At 35.8% G+C, this 19,923-nt stretch overlaps 1 protein-coding gene across 2 annotated transcripts in view; it reads right to left on the bottom strand.

Annotated features, from left to right (window-relative positions):
- The window catches only part of GRM7 (glutamate metabotropic receptor 7), an 853,913-nt gene that overhangs the window by 692,081 nt on the left and 141,909 nt on the right, over window positions 1-19,923 (bottom strand). The window lies entirely within an intron of this gene.

The raw sequence follows: 19,923 nt of genomic DNA on the forward strand, positions 1-19,923 counted from the left end.
GGACATGGAGAATGGTGTCAGGATCGACAGTGGGAGTAGGGGTGGACTGGACAGAGGAGGGAAAAGGGGGTAAAACTGAGAAAACTATAATAGGATAAATGGGAATAAAAAAATGTAGACAGAGAAAGCATACATGTAAAAAGGCCGTAAACAGAAAAACCAGGGAAGAGAGAAGAGGGAGAGAAGGCAGAAGACTTTACCAATAATTCTGTCTTTAAAACCTATACTTGTGTCCATGGATGTGACTCAGGGACTTTGTACCCCAGCGTTTAGAGAGCTGACTGAGAAGAGTTGTGCAAGTGCTGGAACATCATGTTTTTAAGACACTTCTCAAGATCTACCCCAGTTCTGTTATTAACAAGAAATTCTACAGTTACCCATCTCTTCTATATATTAAATCCTAAAATGAACAATGAAATGAGCTTTAATTTCTTTAAAGGTAGAATGTGTTGTTAGCCTAAAGTCTCTATTTTACTATCTCCTTATAGCAGGAAAAAATAATATCCCTCCTGAAAGGTGTCTACACCCTAATCCCTAGAACCTATGAATATATCTATTGCATAGAGAGGGGGAATTGAATTTGTAGGTGGAATTAAGTTTGCTAATCAGCTGACATTTAGATGGGAGATTATCTTGGATGATCTGTATAGAACCAATGTAATCACAAGGACTTTCATAAGTGGAAAAGGGAGGGAGAAGAAGAAGTGTTAATGTGATACAATGTGATAAATTCTGGACCAGTCATTGCTGGCTTTGAAAATAAAAAGGGGACCATGATCCAAGGAATGGGGGCAGCATCTACAAGTTGGAAAAGGCAAGAAAATAATTCTTCCCTAGAGTCTCAGGAAAGAAACACAGCTCTGCCATCATCTTAATTTAGCCCAGTGGATTTGTTCAATTTCTGAGACCCAGACCATAAGACAATAACTTTATGTTGTTCTAAGCCAATACTTCTGTGGTAGTTAGTTACAGCAGCCATGAAATACTAACACATTCCTACTTCTACCCAGGGGCATCTAAATTATAATGTTAGTTTTGTGTGGTGAGTTTCCTGGGGCAAAGGTACTTCTGAAGAGAGATTTTCAACCAATTCTCATATAAAGTCAGAGTGAAAGGATATCTAACATTTAGTTCCCTATCTAGGCTCAACTCTTGTCCTGCCACCCAACATACTCTAGTCCTATAGCCACATTGGACTGTTATTTTGTGAACACATCATGTGTTGTCACATTCTTGGTCTCTACTCCTAGTATCCTCTGTGTCTGGAATGTCTTCCTACCCACTTATTCCAATAGTTAATGCTCTGTGCTCAGCAATCTTCAATTTGTCCTTGAAGGTCCTTGTCAAACACCACTCCCTCTTGCATTGGGATAAAGATTAATGCATTAATATTATATATTTAAGTATTTGACTTCAATTAAAAGTTTAGATTCTTTCTTCTGATTAAAAAAATCAAAATGTTTAATGCACCCCTAAAAAATGTGGACTCTGGGCATGACACTTATACCTATTGAATAAGTCAGTCCTGTCTGCTATAGAGCTCATCAAGACTAAAACTATTAGAGCTGGGACAGAGGTGAATGACATCTCCATACAGTACATGTTATTGTATTTTATTTTTAGTTTTCTTTCAGATTTTATTAAATTTGGTTAACTAGCATTGTGTATAATTTATTTCTGTATGAAAGCTCCTTAGTGTTATAATGCATTGTACAGTATTGAGGTCACACCAAGTGCCAAGCACTGCTAAATACTACAGAAAAATATATATAAATTGTTAGTCATTCCATCAATATCTGTCCACCATGTTAACAAGCAAAAAAGAAAAAAAGAAGATTTAAGCAACTAGAACATCCTTTGTTTTACTACCTTTTAAGACAAGTCTTGCTCTAATATTTCCTAGACAGGGTTCACCTCTTTAATTCATTCATCAGGAATGTTCTTCCTCCCGAGAGACCTGTGTGGAACTGAGACTCAATAATGATGCCCCACAGTGTCTCTAGTTGTTCATCTTCTTGATTCTCTAGCAATTACCACCTAAGTGACCTTTGCTTAGTAAGGAACATACTTCAATCACTCAAAGTCTAGGATAATTTAAAGTTCATTCACTTAGGTTTCTTTTTGATGTACTAGGTGGGCAATTATGAGCAGGCTACATTTATCCCCACCCCAAGGAGGGCAAAGTCAGGTCAAACAATGGCTTCTCCATAAGAAGAAATTACTCTACTGCATATTATAGAAATGGTCCTTGAGTTAGCTGGACAATGTGGGCAATTCTATATGTTACCTAAATGCCACTGAGAACATACAAGGAAAATAGAGAATTCATTAACTTAAGGACCACATATTTGGGAAGGGAGAGAAAATATATATATTTAATAGCTTGAAAATAATGACTTGGTTATTACTTTCATGTTCATGTTATCAATGAATCATTAAAAATGAGGAAACATATATCTAGCAGAGTTTATTTAAGGTGATCTGACCTAACTATTTTTTATATGTCATCTTAAAAACAGATCTGGTCTCCAAAAGGTCTCATTCACAGTCATTGCTGGGACGTCCTCTTCTTGGCTCTGCAAACCTATTTTACATGATGTAACATGACTTTCATCAAGCTGAATGATAATCTAAGCATTTTTAGACAGGAAATAATATCTTACCTTGAATTTTCCACATAGCAGACAGAGCCTTACACATAGTAGACATTCAAAAAAGATTAGATAAGTAAATGAACACATAAAAGAAGCATGAATAAAGTAAAATTCCATATTTACATACAAGAGCATTAGAATGATGTTTATAGTGTTGTATTCAGCCTATATAATGGATTACACAGTTGCATTCTTTGAAATGTGGTTTTCAACTTTTAATGGATTTATTAATTTTGTTGGTAGCTTATTTAAAATTCAGGTTCCTGAATTTCCTCAGAAATGACTATTTTGGTAGGTATGGGTTGGGACCCCAGGAATCTGCTTCTGAACAATTAAGTCCAATGTCTGATAATTTGAGAAACACTATTCTAAATGATGTATTTGATTGAACATCCAAGTTATAATTCACTTTTCAGAAGTAAATCTATTTTATACAGTAAAATAATGACAACAAAATAATCTTAAACAATTTAATTGAGTAATCATAGTACATTGCAGTGCTTTTCAAAGTTTAGTGTGCATATGAACCTCTGGGGATCTTGGTTGAAACCAGATTCTCACTCAGTGAGTCTCAGGTGGGCCTGGGATTCCACATTCTAAATGCTTTCCTGGTAGGGATGGCTCGTTCTTTAATAATTTAAAATTTTAATTTTATTTTTTTAAAATATATTTTATTGATTATGCTATTACGGTTGTCCCATTTTTTTCTCCCTTTTATTGCCCTCCTCCCTGCACCCTCCTCTCACCAGCACACCCCCCTTGGTTCATGTCTGTGGATTGTACATATTTCTTTGGCTCCTCCATCTCCTATACTATTCTTAACCTTCCCCTGTCTATTTTTGTATTTATCATTTATGCTTCTTAATCCCTGTACCTTTTCCTCCACCCCTCTGATAACCCTCCATGTGACCTCCTTTTCTGTGATTCTGTTCCTATTCTAGTTGTTTGCTTAGTTTGTTTTGATTTTGTAGGTTCAATTGTTGACAGTTGTCAGTTTGCTGTCATTTTACTATTCATATTTTTCTTAGATAAGTCCTTCTAATGGTTCATATAATAAAGGTTTGGTGATGATGAACTCCTTTAACTTGACCTTATCTGGGAAGCACTTTATCTGCCCTTCCATTCTAAATGATAGCTTTGCTCAGTAGAGTCATCTTGGATGTAGATCCTTGCCTTTCATGACTTGGGATACTTTCTTCCAGCCCCTTCTTGCCTGTAAGTTTCTTTTGAGAAATCAGTTGATAGTCTTATGGGAACCCCTTTGTAGGTAATTGTCTCCTTTTTTCTTGCTGCCTTTAAGATTCTCCCCTTATTTTTAATCTTGGGTAACTCAATTATGATGTGCCTTGGTGTGTGCTTCCTTGGGTCCAACTTCTTTGGGACTCTCTGAGCTTCCTTGTCTTCCTGAAAGTCTATTTTCTTTGTTACATTGGGGAAGTTCTTTTTCATTATGTTTTCAAATAAGTTTTCAATTTCTTGCTCTTCTTCTTCTCCTCTTTCTGGCACCCCAATGATTCAGATGTTGGAACATTTAAAGTTTTCCTAGAGGTTCCTAAGCCTTTCCTCATGTTTTTGAATTCTTGTTTCTTCATTCTGTTAGGGTTGAATGTTTATTTCTTCCTTCTGGTCTACTCCATTGATTTGAGTACCAGTTTCCTTCCCTTCAGTGTTGGTTCACTGTATACTTTTCTTTATTTCACTTTGCATAGTCTTCATTTCTTCCTTCATTTTGCAACTGAGCTCAGTCAATTCTATGAGCAACCTGATTACCAGTGTTTTGAACTGTGCATCTGATAGGTTGGCTATCTCTTCATCATTTAGTTCTGTTTTTGGAATTTTGATCTGTTCTTTAATTTGCTCCATATTTTTTTGTCTTGGCATGCCTGTTACATTGCAAGGGGTGGAACCTTAGGTGTTCACCAGCGCAAGGCAACCCAAGTGAATTGGTGTGCTATATGTGGGGGAGGGATCAGAAAGGGAACAATATGCAGTTTTCTCAGCTCTAGGATGGCTTTCATTTACTTCCTCTGCTACCCATAAGCGTGGTGGGTCTTTCTGGTGCTGATTCTCAAGTGGGTGGGTTTGTGTAAGTTCTAGGACCCCATGGATCTCTCCAATGAACTCTCCTGTGAGGCTGGGGGTTTCACCCACAACCAAAACCCCACAGGTTTTTACAGCCATTGGTTTTGAGGCTTTATTTCTCTGAGCTGGAACCCTAAGTTGCATGGTCTGTCTCACTCCCCAGTTGTCCCTCCCAGTTTATCCATAGGGAAATGTGAGACCACCTGGCCCACCAGCTACCATGTTGCTGTGCATCCTCTCCACCATGGCTGCCCATCTCCACCTCTCCTACCAGTCTGAATGAATGTTTCTTCTTTAACTCATTCATTGTTGGACTACCATACAATTCAATTTTCTGGCAGTTCTGGTTATTTTTTGTTTTTAATTTTTTGTTGTCCTTTTTTTGTTTGTGCAAGGAAGCAAGGTGTATATACCTATGCGTCCATCTTGGCTGGAAATCCAGATGTCTCTTAAGTTGATAAAGTCTCTATCTGCCTTGTATGTTCCCAGGAGAACTTAGGCAATGTACATGAATGCATGCTGAAGCTTCTGGTCCATGGAACACACATTGAATAGAAAAGATATACAACAACTTTCTATAAAATGTAATACATGATACACTAGTCTTATATGATGCACCTCACCAAAAAAGTTTCATGGACAAATAAAAATTTTCAATGCTTCATATTGTAACTCACTCTCAAAAATATCACAATACACTGTAGTATATATTAGAAGTTGTGACAAGTTATACAATACATTGCCACAATTTTAAATTCACAAATGTTATTTTTTAAGAAATAGTTTTAACTTCCCAGGTGGTTGGCATTATCTAGTATATAGAACATTCTTGGTGCTACTCAGAGCATTTCAGTCCTACCCCGACTCCAACTGCTTCTGTAGCAAGTATTTTCTCTTGACTCTACCTTCCCTCAGATGGCCTCTCATAGCACCACACTGGACTTGTATCATATCCCCTTTCACTTCCCACCCAGGGGATGTGGTACATAACCAAGATGCAGTCACAAAAGACCCCATCTGGAATCTGCTTGACCCATAGGCATGGACAACCCAGAAGAACAGAGCTGTTAGTGTGGTGGTGACACCCTTGTCCAAAAGGTGATGGATAAAACTCTCCTTTCATCCTCAGGTGAATAGTTGTTAGACATATGTAATAAGATTCCTCAGAAGGTTCTATGGGGTCAAACAACAGACACTTGTAGAGGTGGCCAACTTGGTAACACATTCTTGCCCCTTTCTTATAATTCTACCCTTTCCCTCATTCCAACTCTTTGGATTCATTTCTCAAATAAACTGGTGTGAAATGTGACTGGTCTGAATTTAGTTGTGCTGTAAATGTAAAATATACATCTGATTTCAAAGACTTTGTATGAAAAAATAAAATCTTAATTTATTCATTACATGTTGAAATAACAGTTTTAATACATATGGTTATGATATTGTGATTTAAAATAAGAAATACGTATTTGGTGTTCATCCCCATTCCTGGAACAGAGCTCCTAAAACCCTTGGAATTTCCTAAGTAATAAGAATGATGAAGGTGAAAGGTATGTCTTTTGTTATTTATAACAAGCCCCTGTCCACTACACCTGAGTTTATGCTAATGAGGTGACTCTGGATTGCCAGAGAAATCAACAACTAATTCAAGGGTTGGAAACTTCTGCCTCCCTGGCCCAACCTCCTGGGAGGAGAGAGGGGCTGGAGATTTAGTTAATTCACCAATGGTTAACAATTTAATTAATCATGCCTGTGTAATGCAGCCTCTATGAAAATCCCTGAACTATAGTGTGTGGAGAACTTCTAGGTTGCTGAACACATGGAGGTCCTGGGAAAGTGACATACCCAGGAGGCTCCACACATTTTCCCAGTACATTGCCCTATATATCTCTTCCATCTGGCTGTTCCTGAATTGTATTATTTTATAATAAACTGATAATGTAGTAAATAAACTGTTTTTCCTGAATTCTGTGAGATATTTTAGCAAGTTACCAAACTTGAGGGAGTTTAGGAACATCCAATTTATAGCTGGCCAGTCAGAAGCCCAGGTGACAATGTGAACTCAATGTGGACATGCAATTGGTGTGTTAGTACATAGGTGGGAGGCAGTCTTGTGGGACTGAGCCCCATGGGGTCTGCGCTAACTTCAGGTAGTTAATGTGTTAGAGAATTGCTTGATGTGGGGAGAAAAACCCACACGTCAGTATCAGAAGTACTGAGTATAGAGTAGATTAAGCAAGTTTTTTTCTTTCATCACTTAAATAAAATGTATTGTTAATACTCAAATCTTACCTATTTTTTAAACTTTTTTAAAACTCAGCTATAAGAAATTTACAACTACATAAGTGGATCTCATTTAAGTTGGACAGCACTGTCATCAACTTGGTGAACTAGCCCACATCCTTTCAGTAAATCACCCCCTCCACTTTATTTAACTTATTTGTGATTAGAATGCTTGGAATCAAAGGACCCAACTGGGTTATATACTAGGACAGCAGATAAGAGGTAATATTGTAACTTTTCATTTTATCTCCTCTTATACTCACTCAAATAGCTGACAAGAGAAAAATTCTGAGATGTCCTAAATTAAATTACAAAAGGCTAGAGGGTAGGAAGAAAGGAGAAAGCTTAATCAGTTAACAGAGCCTATAGGCAAAAACCAACAAAAGACTGCTTATATTCCAACTTTGAATTAACTTCCAGGTGGTTATTTCTGAGATTGTCTAGAGAGAATAGCATACCACCAAAACTGCTTCATCTTGCTTACACGGGAACTTTCCAGATTGTTTCCCACAATCAATCCAAAAGCAGCATATAATTCTTCCTTAGGGAACATACACACAGCCCAGAACTAATCTCACTTCGCCTTCTGCTGCCCCCTTTATCTATATCAAGTGTAAATTCTCTCAAAACAATTTACATATTTTCTTCTTAAATCCATTGTGTAGAAGAGCCCCATAAGCCCCAAGCCATTAAACATGGTTTTCGTCTTTAACTAGCCCTGCTCCTGGTGGTTTCGATTGCATGCCCCAGGAACTGGCATTTTTTTTTTTAGCTATCATGTAGCTCAATAACCCTTTCAGAAAAACTTTTGGCCTGGAGAGTTTTTGTTAACATAGCATAAATTGAGTAATTATGAAGTACAAAGTCAAATGGTAGCTCACAGTCCTTCTTCAAGGCAATGGTTCTCAATTCTGGTTGCAAATTAGACCTATGTGAGCAGTTTTTTTAAAAATTCTGATAACAAAGCCTCACTGAAGTCCAAAGAGGTCAGGATCTCCAAAGGATAGGCCCAGGCATCAGTATACTTTGGGAACTTCCCAGGTGATTGAAATGTGTAGCATGTAGAGAATCACCAGCAAAGCCTGTCTGAATAGCTTGTCTTGTCTCCTTAGATGAGGGAAAATGTAACAGTTAGTGATGGACTGTGGGAGTGTTATTACCTTCCACAGAGTTCCTGTATGATTCTGTGTTCAATATTGGTTAGCAAAGTTGGTACTCAGAGAACTCAATAAATTCCATTTTCTTCTGGGTGTGGAGAGAACTTTCCCAAACTCCTATCTTAGTTATCATATTTTTAGGACTATAAGACACACTGGACCTTAAGATGCACCTAGATTTTAGAGGAGGAAAATAGGAAAAAAAGTTTTGAGGCAAAAAATGTAGTAAAATATTTAACAACATAAATAACATAGGCCACACTTCCCACCCTGCAATAGCAAGCCAGGTAAGCTACTTTCGAACTATAAGACAAACCCCCATTTTCCTCCCAAATTTTTTGGGGAAAAGTGTGTGTTATAGTCTGAAAAATGCGGTACTTATTATTAGAATCACTAAAAGTACAATATCAAATTGGTCCTTCATTATAATATTTTAATGATTCTTCCTGATTTTGTTGAAAATTGTCAGGAAAGGATAGGTGCTAAAACACCAACAATTTCAGTAGTAATAAGTCAAAAGTTTCATTTTCTTTTATGTATATATCTTTCGCATGGTTATTAGATATTCAGAATTTAGAGTTAGTTTTATTATGGGAAGTTTCCTTAGAGATATCAATAGCAAAGTTCTTTAGAAATTGCTTTTCAGATTTTAATGTGCATGTGAATCATCTGGGCCTCTTGTGAAAAATGCAGATTCTGCTTCAGTAGGTCTGGAATGTGGCCCGAAATTCATCTTTTCCAACAAGCCCCCAGGTGATGCTGATGCTACTAAACCACAATCAACAAATTGAGGGGCAAGGTTTAAAACTCAGGATATGAGCTGAAATGAAAACTGGCAGAATCTGAGTTCTGTCTCTACCAGTGAATGACCTGGGACAACTCCCTTAATCTTCCCATCCCTCAGTTCCTCATCTCTAAAACAAAACGGTAGTAGCTACAGTGGGGATTGAGAGGAACTTTATGCACTGCATTTAGAATGTCAGTATTCTAATATGTACCCTATAAAAGTTACTTTATTTTATTATTATTGTTATAGTCTATTTCAGTTCCATATATTTCAACTGTCAAAAGTGTAATCCAAAGTAGGAAAAAAAATTGCCTAAATTTACATGCCTGGATTTTAGCCCATATTTTCACTGCTTATCCTCTACAGTGGCATTCCATTCACTTTAAGATCTCTTTCGATATCTCTTTACTAGAGCCTTTGTTGTCCTTTATGTTTATTATTACTTATGGAGATTTAAAATATGTTAAAAAATTCTTTGACACTTTCTTCAAAAGGTGTAGCCTAATCGTTAAATGTGAGCTGGAATTAGCAACTCATTTGTAATGATTAGAATAAAGCAGAAGTGACAGTAAGTAATATTTGAGACTAAGTCATAAAATCACTGTGGCTTCCTTTACTATCTCTCAGATCACTCACTTGGGGAGAAGTCAGCTTCCGTGCTCGAGAACACTCAAGCAGCTTTACGGAGATGTCCATGTGTCAAGGAACTGAAGCCTCCTCCCAAAAGCTGGCTGGGAACTGAGGCTTCCTACAAACAGCTACATGAGGGACCAACATTAGAACTGTAGATATAAACTTGTATTTGAGGAAAACATGTTCCCAGCTCCTGAGGGACCCTAAGCAAGAACCACCCAGTTAAACTGCTACTGAATTTCTTTCCCATAGAAACTATGCGATAATACAGACTTGTTGTTTTAAGCTGCTAAATTTCTGTGTTAATTTGCTGTGCAATGAGATAACTAACACATTATTTACTTATCTGTGTTCTCTAATAGGCTGAAAGCATAGTGTAGACAAAAAAAGTGGGGTGGGGGGGTATTCTATGGAAAGTACATAACCTCACAGGGTAATCTTGTCATAAATTCTTAACTGGACAGGTCACTGTAGGTCACATAACTTTTTCAGTAAAAGGCTTATCTTTGCTTTAAGTAAGACCTGTCCATTGTTTCTGTGCATCTAGGTTAACACAGCTTTGAAATAAACCATAACCAACTTCAAGAAAGCTTATAATCATATTACCTATCCTGCAGTCTAATCCCTGCCTTACTTTTTCTCAGGTCCACATAATCTCCCTTACGTTCCCTCCTTAATCTCAAATGCATTAAAAAAGCTGCAAAACTGTATCCTCTGGAGAATTTGAGATCTTACCCCCTGGCATAGTCCTCAGTTTGGCTCAAATAAACTTATAAATATTCTCTACAGGTTTAGATATTCCTTACTTTGACAGTAGTACTTGGAATAGCATTTGTTAGTCCATTTATCCATTAAATCTGTCATTTATTCTCACATCCATCCATCTATCCATCACATACTTATCAAGAACATACTGTGTGTCAGGTGTCCCTTTTAAATGTTAGGGGTACAAGGGTTCAATGTGACGCAGTCCTTCTCCTTAAGGAGCTCACAGTCAAGGCAAACTTTAAGAGGGGTAAATATTCAGTAAATATCTAATACATGAATAAAGGCAGAACATAGTAAATAAAGTAAAATGTTAGCTTATATCAACTGTTTTAATTCTATTTTTCTGACACTCTTCCCAAGTTCAAGGCAAGCAGGAAAGTCAAAGACAGTGTCATAAACTGGTAATGATGGTTCCCAGAGTTTTTGTTGTGTCTTTAAACCCTCTACTAAATTATTACTAAAAGATGGACATCCAAAATCATAATGGTTATACACATAATCTTACAAAATACACGAAACAAAAATACCAGAATTTGATTAAAACTTTATGAGTAATTATCCATATACTGAAAATACAAAAAAAGAAAAAATGGTTAGACAACATTGCAAATCACAAAATCCAAATTATGGGAAAACATGTGTTTTCTTCCACAAGTTAATTCCAAGAAAAAGAAATAAATAAAAAAGGAAGAGAATAGTAACAGATTAAAAAATAAGGGACTTTTAAGACCTAGCAGCCAATTGCAAGTCATTTCTTTTATTTGGCTCTCATTTCAAACTTTTAAAAGAAAGAGGAAAATAGATATGTATTTAAATCACTGAGAAAAATTATGAAAATCTTAGGGAAATTTGAACACTGACTATATATTTGATAATGATTAGGGATTATGATGCTTGATTATGTTCCTTTTAGAGTGGCATTTAGAAATATCTTCTAAAATTATTACAGATGAAATAATACTTGGAGTTTGCTTCAGAATAGGCTAAGAAAGGAGAGGGATCATAAAAGAGCATGAATGTTAATAAGAGGGCTCATAAAAGAGCATGAAGCTGGGTGATGGGTATATGGTTTTCACTAAATACTGTATTCTTCTGTTATGTGGAATTGGAATAATAGTGAACAGGTTTTTAAATCAGGAAATTTTACATAAGACTCAAAGTTTTTAAATCCAAGCATCAGGCAACAAGAAATTGGAGCTGAGGGCTGAGACCTCTCCTTGAGAGAAGCCACAATGCCACAAGTTGACCATGGCCCTAAAGGCTTTCTGTTAGCTTTGCTTGACCATCTTCACTCATGTACTTTACTTTCTTAGGCACTCAGTGCACTGACCTATAGGACAACTAGATTTTCTGCAGCACCAACTAGAAAACCAAGGGAGCACTAGAGTACGCTAGAGGCTGGGAAAGAAAATGCAGATCAAGAGGCATTCACTGAACTCAGAGGCAGGGTTAATCTGATCCAGCAGCTTAACCTCTTTTTGAGGTTAATGCAAAAGTTTTATTTTAGAGGAAAACTCTCTTCTAGGAAGCTTCATTTGCAAGACAAAGGACAAAAAATAATTCATGTACACCCAAATGGCTGAATTGCTATTTCCTAAGGTTTTTATAAAAGCTCAAATGTAAAATAAAACTTTTTCCCACTGTTTCTATTACAAATTCACTTAGCATTTTAATATCTCTTTTTAATCCTTCACAACTGAAAAGATTCCCATTATCATACACATGGTTCTCAGTACAAGTAATTGTCTTTTTTTTCCTGTTTCTAACTTTGCTTTCAATTATTAGTCAATATTGGAATAAGTTCTTGGTGTTATTAAATGGATTCCATTTTGGATGTAACAGAGTTGCCGCTGCTCCCACCATTGCCACTGAGTGGTAGCTGCATAAATGAAAGCTAGGAGACACTTACTCAGACTGTTCTCTGCATTAAACCAGGCAAAATGGCTTTTGTTAGTCTTTGCATGCATTTCCCCTGGTTTGGAATATATGTGTATATATACCATGTATATCATGGTAATCATATGCCACCAGAAAATATAAAATGCTCACTTAAAATGCTTTTTAAAAGAAAACTTGGCACTAAGAACATTAAACTAGACATTTACCAATTAACTAATGGTGCTAGAGGTTATTTTCTTATATTTATGGATAGTTCTTTTATTTACAGTTTCAATTATGTCCACATTAATAATATTATTATTGATAACATTATATGTTCCAGATGCCATTATAGGCATGTATATTGATCATCTCATTTAATTCACATAACAGTCCTAACATTAGTTATGTTTATTACCCCCTCTCCCTCAACATATTTGTCAGATAGGCAGATAGGAGAACCAAGCTTATGGGAAGTTAACCTTCATAAACTGTAGTTAACCAAGAGGGCAAACCTAATTATTCTGACACTGACTGTAGAGTCTTTGCCTGTATTTACTGGACTGTTTCTCTTAAACTAGGTATCAACCAGATGATTTGAGGGACCTGAAAGATCTTTTCCTCCTGATTCTGCTTCTCAATGATTTTCCTGACTAGTCAATGTCACAAGGGGGAAAAATATTGTTTTTGTTTGTTTGTTTTGTTTTTGTTTTGTTTTTTGCAGTCTGGCATTTCTATTGTGCTGTGCTATTCATAATCTTGACCATTAAGTTCCCTGCAAACACAGGGGCTTTGAAAATGAGCCCTGAAAAATATATTTTCTTCCCTTCCACTCTTCACCCTGTGCTGTAAGTCTGGGTTTGCAGGTATAACTGAGAAGCCAATTGTTTTTAATGCTGAGTCTATGGAAGGAGTTCACTTTGATAAAGATTAAAGTTGCTAGATGTAATTTAGACTATCTTTTTGGGTCCTAGCATTTTAGAAGCTGATTTAAAAATCTGTAAACTACGTACCTACTACTGGTTGCATGCGATTCTAGAGATTTCTCAGATTCCCAAAGCCCATCAAAGAAACTGCATATACATTGTCCAAAAGAGGAGAACCATTTGTAACACTTGAGGGTAGGCAATGTACACAGGATCAGGCAAACAGGATTGAGTATAGATCTGGCTCTGTCACTTCCCACTGTATGACCTGGGACAAGTTCTTCTATTTCAATTTCCTTATTTGTAAAGTGGGTTTAGCATTAGTTATTGTGCCATAGTCATTGGAGGAATTTATTATACTATGTAGTTTAATGCTGAACAAACAGTAAATACTCAACACTTTATCAAAATGTCAAAGGTATAGTGATATAGATATTATTTTTGCCATGGCATGATAAACCTTAGTAAAACTGAGGAAAGAATGAGGAGGAGTTTAGGCACCAGTTGTTTTACTTCTGAGGACAGAATGGTAGGAAACTGGCCTAACTGAATAAAGAAGAATCTATTTGCCTTGAGACAAACAAAGGCCTTCACGACAGCAAAAACTAATGAGTATTGGCATTACTTCTTTAAATAAGTCACTAGATCCTAGTAATACTCACAATTTTGGAGACGGTCCTTTCACATTCATTATTTCATCTAATTCTCACATAAATTTTCCGAGATTGTTATTATTATCACCTGTACTTTTCACATAAGAAAACTGAAGTATGAGAGAAAGGAAGTTTAAATTCATGCTATTAATATGTTGCATGGGCAGAATTTCAATCTTATTCAGTGGTTCTGAGCTAATTCAAAGGAGGGAAGGAAGGAAGGAAGGAAGGAAGGAAGGAAGGAAGGAAGGAAGGAAGGAAGGAAGGAAGGAAGGAAGGAAGGAAGGATTCAGACCCTAGAGATCAGAAGGTAAGCCTACTCAAGCTCTGAAGGCCACTTCTAGCCCTACAATAAAGTCAAAGCAATTGAATACTTCATTTTATATTGTAAATGTAATCTTGGATTTGAAGGAAACACAAAATCATCATCCAGTAGTTTTATTTTCTTTCTTTTCAAACTATTTTCCTTTAACAAGATGGTATTTTAATTTTGCTTCTGTTTTTTTTTTCTGTTGTAAGGATGCAAATTTCCAAATAATTGAGTTTCTCATTCAGCAACTTTCTTCTAGTTGAAGAGAGTTTTCTTAATTAAATGAGAGCACATTTGGCAAATCGGTGTGGTAAGTGTCTAAAGGCCTCCCAGGATGCTGTGCCCTTGTCATCTCAGTCCCCATCAGCTATGAGTGTTCAGTTTGAATACCAAGTGATTTCATTAAACACCAGGTCCTAGACAAAGGATGAGCTTGAATTCCAAACAAGACAAGTAGGCCATTCTTGATAAAGGCAACAGAAATTTGGAAAGACAAATTTCATAGATGCTTCAGAGCTAGTTAGCTCTATAACTACTTCTGAATCAGAGAGGTACATTGTCTTAAGGCAAGAATACATTTATTATAAGTGACCCTAATCAAAAGGCCAAAGACAGATATAGTTATTTTAAAAACAGTTATTTTAAAAATCTGCATTCTCATTGTTATTTACAGACATCATCCAAACGAACAGTACCATCTTGTTACACATAGCAAGTCTGCACCATCTTTCATTTCCTTGTTAGATGTTAAAACATTTCACTTTGAAAATGTTGCAATTATCTTAATTTCAACGCAGGACAGAAAGAGAGGAAGTGTTATGAACATTCCTTCTATTCACAGTTCTACAGAGAGAGTTGGACCAAGCACCAAATATCCTTGGTGTCAACAGTTAATAGGTGAAAGGTTTATTTCACAATACTGAAATCATCAAACCTATGTGCAGTTTCAGCTGTAGTTAGTGTTTTCTGCCTCAAGAAATGAACAACCTCTGGATAAACTTGAGCTTTTTGTGGAGATCAATTTAAAATTACTTCACTAATAATATCAAAATTTCTAATAAGAAGAAAATATAAGCCCAATTATCTAAGACAAAGAAAACTCAAACAAAAGTTGGTAATTCAGAACTTTCTATTTTAGGACATGAAGCTACTTCTTGGCACAGGTGCAGTGGCTAGGAAATGAGAGCATAAGATCATTTGTGTCTAGAGACATTAAACTATGCCAAATATTGAGAAATATTGAATATTTATTAATAGGCTTCTCTAAATCTCTGAGTTAGCAAGATACCAAATATTTTCTCTATTTTGGAGAGATAATACCTGCTACAGAAGAGTTAAGATTACATAGAAAATCTCTAAGGCCAATGGCAATATTGATAACAAATATTTGTATTAATGCTTCTGCTACTTTACATAAACTGTACAACTTAATCTTTGCAACCACCCTATAGGTTAGATGCCATCATTTCCATTTGACTGATGGAGAAACAAAAGCTCAAAGGGGAAGAAAACCTGATGAGAGAAACACAGCAGCTGGTAAAAGACAGAACTATAAGTCCAAGAAAGTCACCTGTCCCAGTTCTGAGCTTTCTCTTCATTACCCATAGTCACTAATCATTTGAGAAATTCAGTTTAAGCTGGAGACCCAAGTAGAAATACCTCTGACCAGTATATTCAATCTATCCAGAAGTAATAGTCAAGTTACCTCCATCAAGTTGTCTGTCAAGGTTTATTGTTATTCTTAATAAGCAGACCCTCTTATACACCTCAAGATATTCTGTATTGTTTGAAGTTATTTATTGATATATATGCCTCAATTATCAGTATTATTTGTCAACCCTTTAGAAGGAAGTCACCTCTTTTTATCTTTATTTCTCCTTCAGGTCCAAACACATAGTAGGTGCTCAACAAGTGTTTAATTCACTACAAGTACTTCACTTTTGTAAACTAAAATCAGCATCTTTTTTGTTTCTATACACATATATAGGTATGTATATATATATATATATGGCTATATATAATGCTATATTTTTATAAAATATTTTAATCATGAAAATTAGTTTAATAAAAATTTTCCAGTTTCTTATTCCAATATGATTTAATGTGACTCACATTATTAGTGTACAATAAAATTAGACAGTGAATAATGAAGTCATGAGGAAGGATAAAATATATAATAACCACAAATATTACTGTCATTACTATGGCAAATAATAACTTTTCTTTGTGTTTCCTTGTATCAGTAAAAAGACAAAGATAATTAGACAAGAAATTTCAATAATCTGATAGAAAGAAGCACATTAGCTCATCAAGAAATATTTTAACAGGAATTTACCCTGTGGGCATTTATACTGAGTGACACCATGGATTTCTTAGACTAGTTCATGGTAAATACAGACACAATCTTTGCACACTTTCTGTTGATTTAATTGGTGACTTTGAAGCTCAGGATACCTACTGAGTTTCAGTAAGAATTAATAATGCCATTAATTTTCTATCTCTTATCCTGTGTATAAATGATAAATGTTATGATACACTGTAGGTCAGTGGTTCTTACATTCCTGGGGAACTCTCTCAAAATAAAGATCCAAAGCTCTATTCCTTTGAAATTAAGGTTAGCAGATATAATAGATTTGGATGTGGGGAGAGTGGGAGGATTGCCACGCGCCTATTTCCCCTGCCGATTAAGTATCTCATTTTTTTCTTTGAGGAATCATGCCTCTTTTCTATTTCAGCAATGTCATTTGAATGGAATTGGCTGTATACCCTTGACTACATGAGTGGGCACATGATACAGATGTGGCCAAAGCTTTCCCCTCCATGGACCACATGGCCTGGCTCAGCAACAGAGAAATGACTCGGTACTGAGACTGTTGGAGCTGTTAGAAGAGAGGCACCCTGTACATGTGAAATATAGTGTGAAGATAGGAAGTAAGCCTGTCAGTGCCTACAAACAGAATCAGCACAGAGAAATGCAGAGTACCAGCATATATCCTGGCATCACTTTTCCTGCTCCTAGATTTTCCTCTATCTGAAATACTCCTGGGTCTTTAAATTTAAATTAAATCATTGATATTTGCTATTGCAAGAATTATAACTAATAATGCCTAACCATCAGTAGCTTTAAATCATAACAAACAAACTTTCCTAGGTGAGCTTCACAATCAGCCAAGTTAGAAAACTACTGTGTAAATGTTCTCATGAAGCACATTTTAATATATATGCAAAAACCTGAATTAGCATATATTACTACTAAATACAAGTTTATTCATAAAATGCTAACTTTTCAGTGTTACTTAAAGTTTGATATGATTTCTGATCTTTGAAAATGCCAGGTTTGGATTATAGGATGAAATTCATGTATGTTAAAGTACATACACTTAAAGTATGTTATGTGTTATGAATGAGTAACATATGGCAAGATATAGGGATCCCATGCACTTAGAGGAGAAGTGGAGCCAACCAATGCTTAGTTGGACAGAGCCACTGGGATGGTCACCTCCATCTCTAAGAAGGTAGCCCTGAGAAGAACTACTGAGTAAAATAGTGAAGCCCATGGTTTTTAGGCAGTGGAAATGAAGAATATTCAGCATCAGCTGCTCCACAATGATGAGCTGAATAGGCCAAGAACATGAACTACCACCTCACATCTATCTCCAAAATTGGCTGCCTGCAGAATGCAGGTGACCCATGTGGACAAGGTACACCATCAAGCTTCTCACTAAGCCTGGCAAAGAGCCAAAGTACAACCTGTACAAGGAATTGTGCATGGGGTGGCAACATAAGCCAGCAGGCTGAAATCTAAGTCCTCATATATATTGATTTGTCTACTGTCTGATGTATTTTTTAGAGACATTTGTCTGATTTTTTATTTTTTAATTTTCTTTTATTTTTTAAAGATTTTATTTATTTATTTTTAGAGAGAGAAGAAAGGGGGGGAGAGAGAGAGAGAGAGAGAGAGAGAAACATCAGTGTGTGGTTGCTGGGGGCTTGGCCTACAGCCCAGGCATGTGCCCTGACTGGGAATTGAACCTGCGACACTTTGGTTCACAGCCTGCACTCAAACCACTGAGCTATGCCAGCCAGGCATTTGTCTGATTTTTTAAAAGCAGAAATCCAAGCTCCTCATAGGATCCTTAATCCAACAATGCAGTACATTTTCTAAATTGGAGTTTTATCATTATTTTGAAACACTTGACATGGAAAAAATTTGATTAAATTTTAAATCTATTCACATTATCACAATAAATTGAAAAGGAAGAGCTATTATAATCTTTAAACACAATTTGATATAATTTTAAATGGGTTTAAAATGATTTTATTTTTTTATTATCTACTTATGTGAAAGTATCTTGTTAAAGATGGTTATCAAAATTTGAAGAGGTCATTATATAAAGGCATTGATTATAAGATTCATGTAACCATTTCAAGCATAAATTTAGTTTTTTTAAATAGTTTTGTCTTCAAAGAAATGTTCAAGTTTCTAATTAATAATAACAAGCAGATTTTTTTAAGTTTTAGCTAATTTATTATTTCAGGTCTAGTTGGCATCTTGACTAAAACTTTGTAAGAGAACCTGAGCCAATTAAGCAGCTCTGATTATTCCTGACCCACAGAAACTGCATGAAATATTGATGATAATAATAATAATTATTATAATTATACATGTTTATTATCTCTTTAAGCTGCTACATTTAAGGGGAAAATTGTTATATGTACCATTGTATATATCACTATTATAGCACTACATTGCATTAATTATTACTGCAGTAGCAATTACTCAGCACTTAGTTAACACTGCAAAACAAAACAGAATTAAAGCATGTACTTGATATAGACCTAGACTCATTCACATAGCTCAATGACTCATTTCTACATATCAGTCTTCCAGTAAGCAAAATTCAGAGTAGTTTCCCAGGAATATCTCAGAGTTTTGTATAGTATGATTCTCTGAGGACCACTCCAAAATATCAAATCATTGTATTGTAATGAGAGGAAGAAAGGAACGAAAGATACGACTTGACCCGTACTTAATTCAGTCAGGCCTTCCAAAGTACCTTATTTCCAAACGTTCTTTTCTTTGCCTTTTCTTTCCTTCTTTTCTTCTCCCTCCCCTCCCTCCCTCTTCTTTTCTTTCTTTCTTCTTTCTTTCTTTCTTTCTTCTTTCTTTCTTTCTTTCTTTCTTTCTTTCTTTTTCTTCTTTCTTTCTTTCCATAAAGTTTTTTTTTTCATTTTCATTCGAGATAGGAGAGAAAGGAAGGGAGAGAGAGACAGAGAGAGAAGCATCAATGTGAGAGAGAAACATCAGTCAGTTGCTTCTTGTATGTACCCTGACTGGGGATTGCACACGTAACCAAGGCATGTGCCCTGCCAGGAAACTGAACTAGCCAATTTTCAGTTATAAGATGATGTCCCAACAAATTGAGCCATGTTGCCCAGGACTACAATGGTCTTTCTTAATGCCTCTCTCATTAGGCAAGAGACCATTCCTGGTTTTGCACATCTCTATATCCCTAGTGGCTAGAGGTAATAATTATATGGAGTGCTCAGGATAAAGTAGATTTTCAATAATATTATGTCATTTATGTGTATTCAAAATATATTTAAACATATTACATGTATATATTAGTAATTTTGTCAGTAATTTGTATGTTTGAATATCATGTAATCCATTAAATGGTACATAATATAAAACCATGCTTTAATGAGTAATGCTATTTGCTAGCCACATGAATTATAATTTAATTATCAGAGCAGCCCTCTCATTATCCTATTTTTTCAGATGAGGCACCTGA

The sequence above is a fragment of the Phyllostomus discolor genome, chromosome 7 (genome assembly GCF_004126475.2).
Source record: "Phyllostomus discolor isolate MPI-MPIP mPhyDis1 chromosome 7, mPhyDis1.pri.v3, whole genome shotgun sequence".
NCBI lineage: Eukaryota > Metazoa > Chordata > Mammalia > Chiroptera > Phyllostomidae > Phyllostomus > Phyllostomus discolor.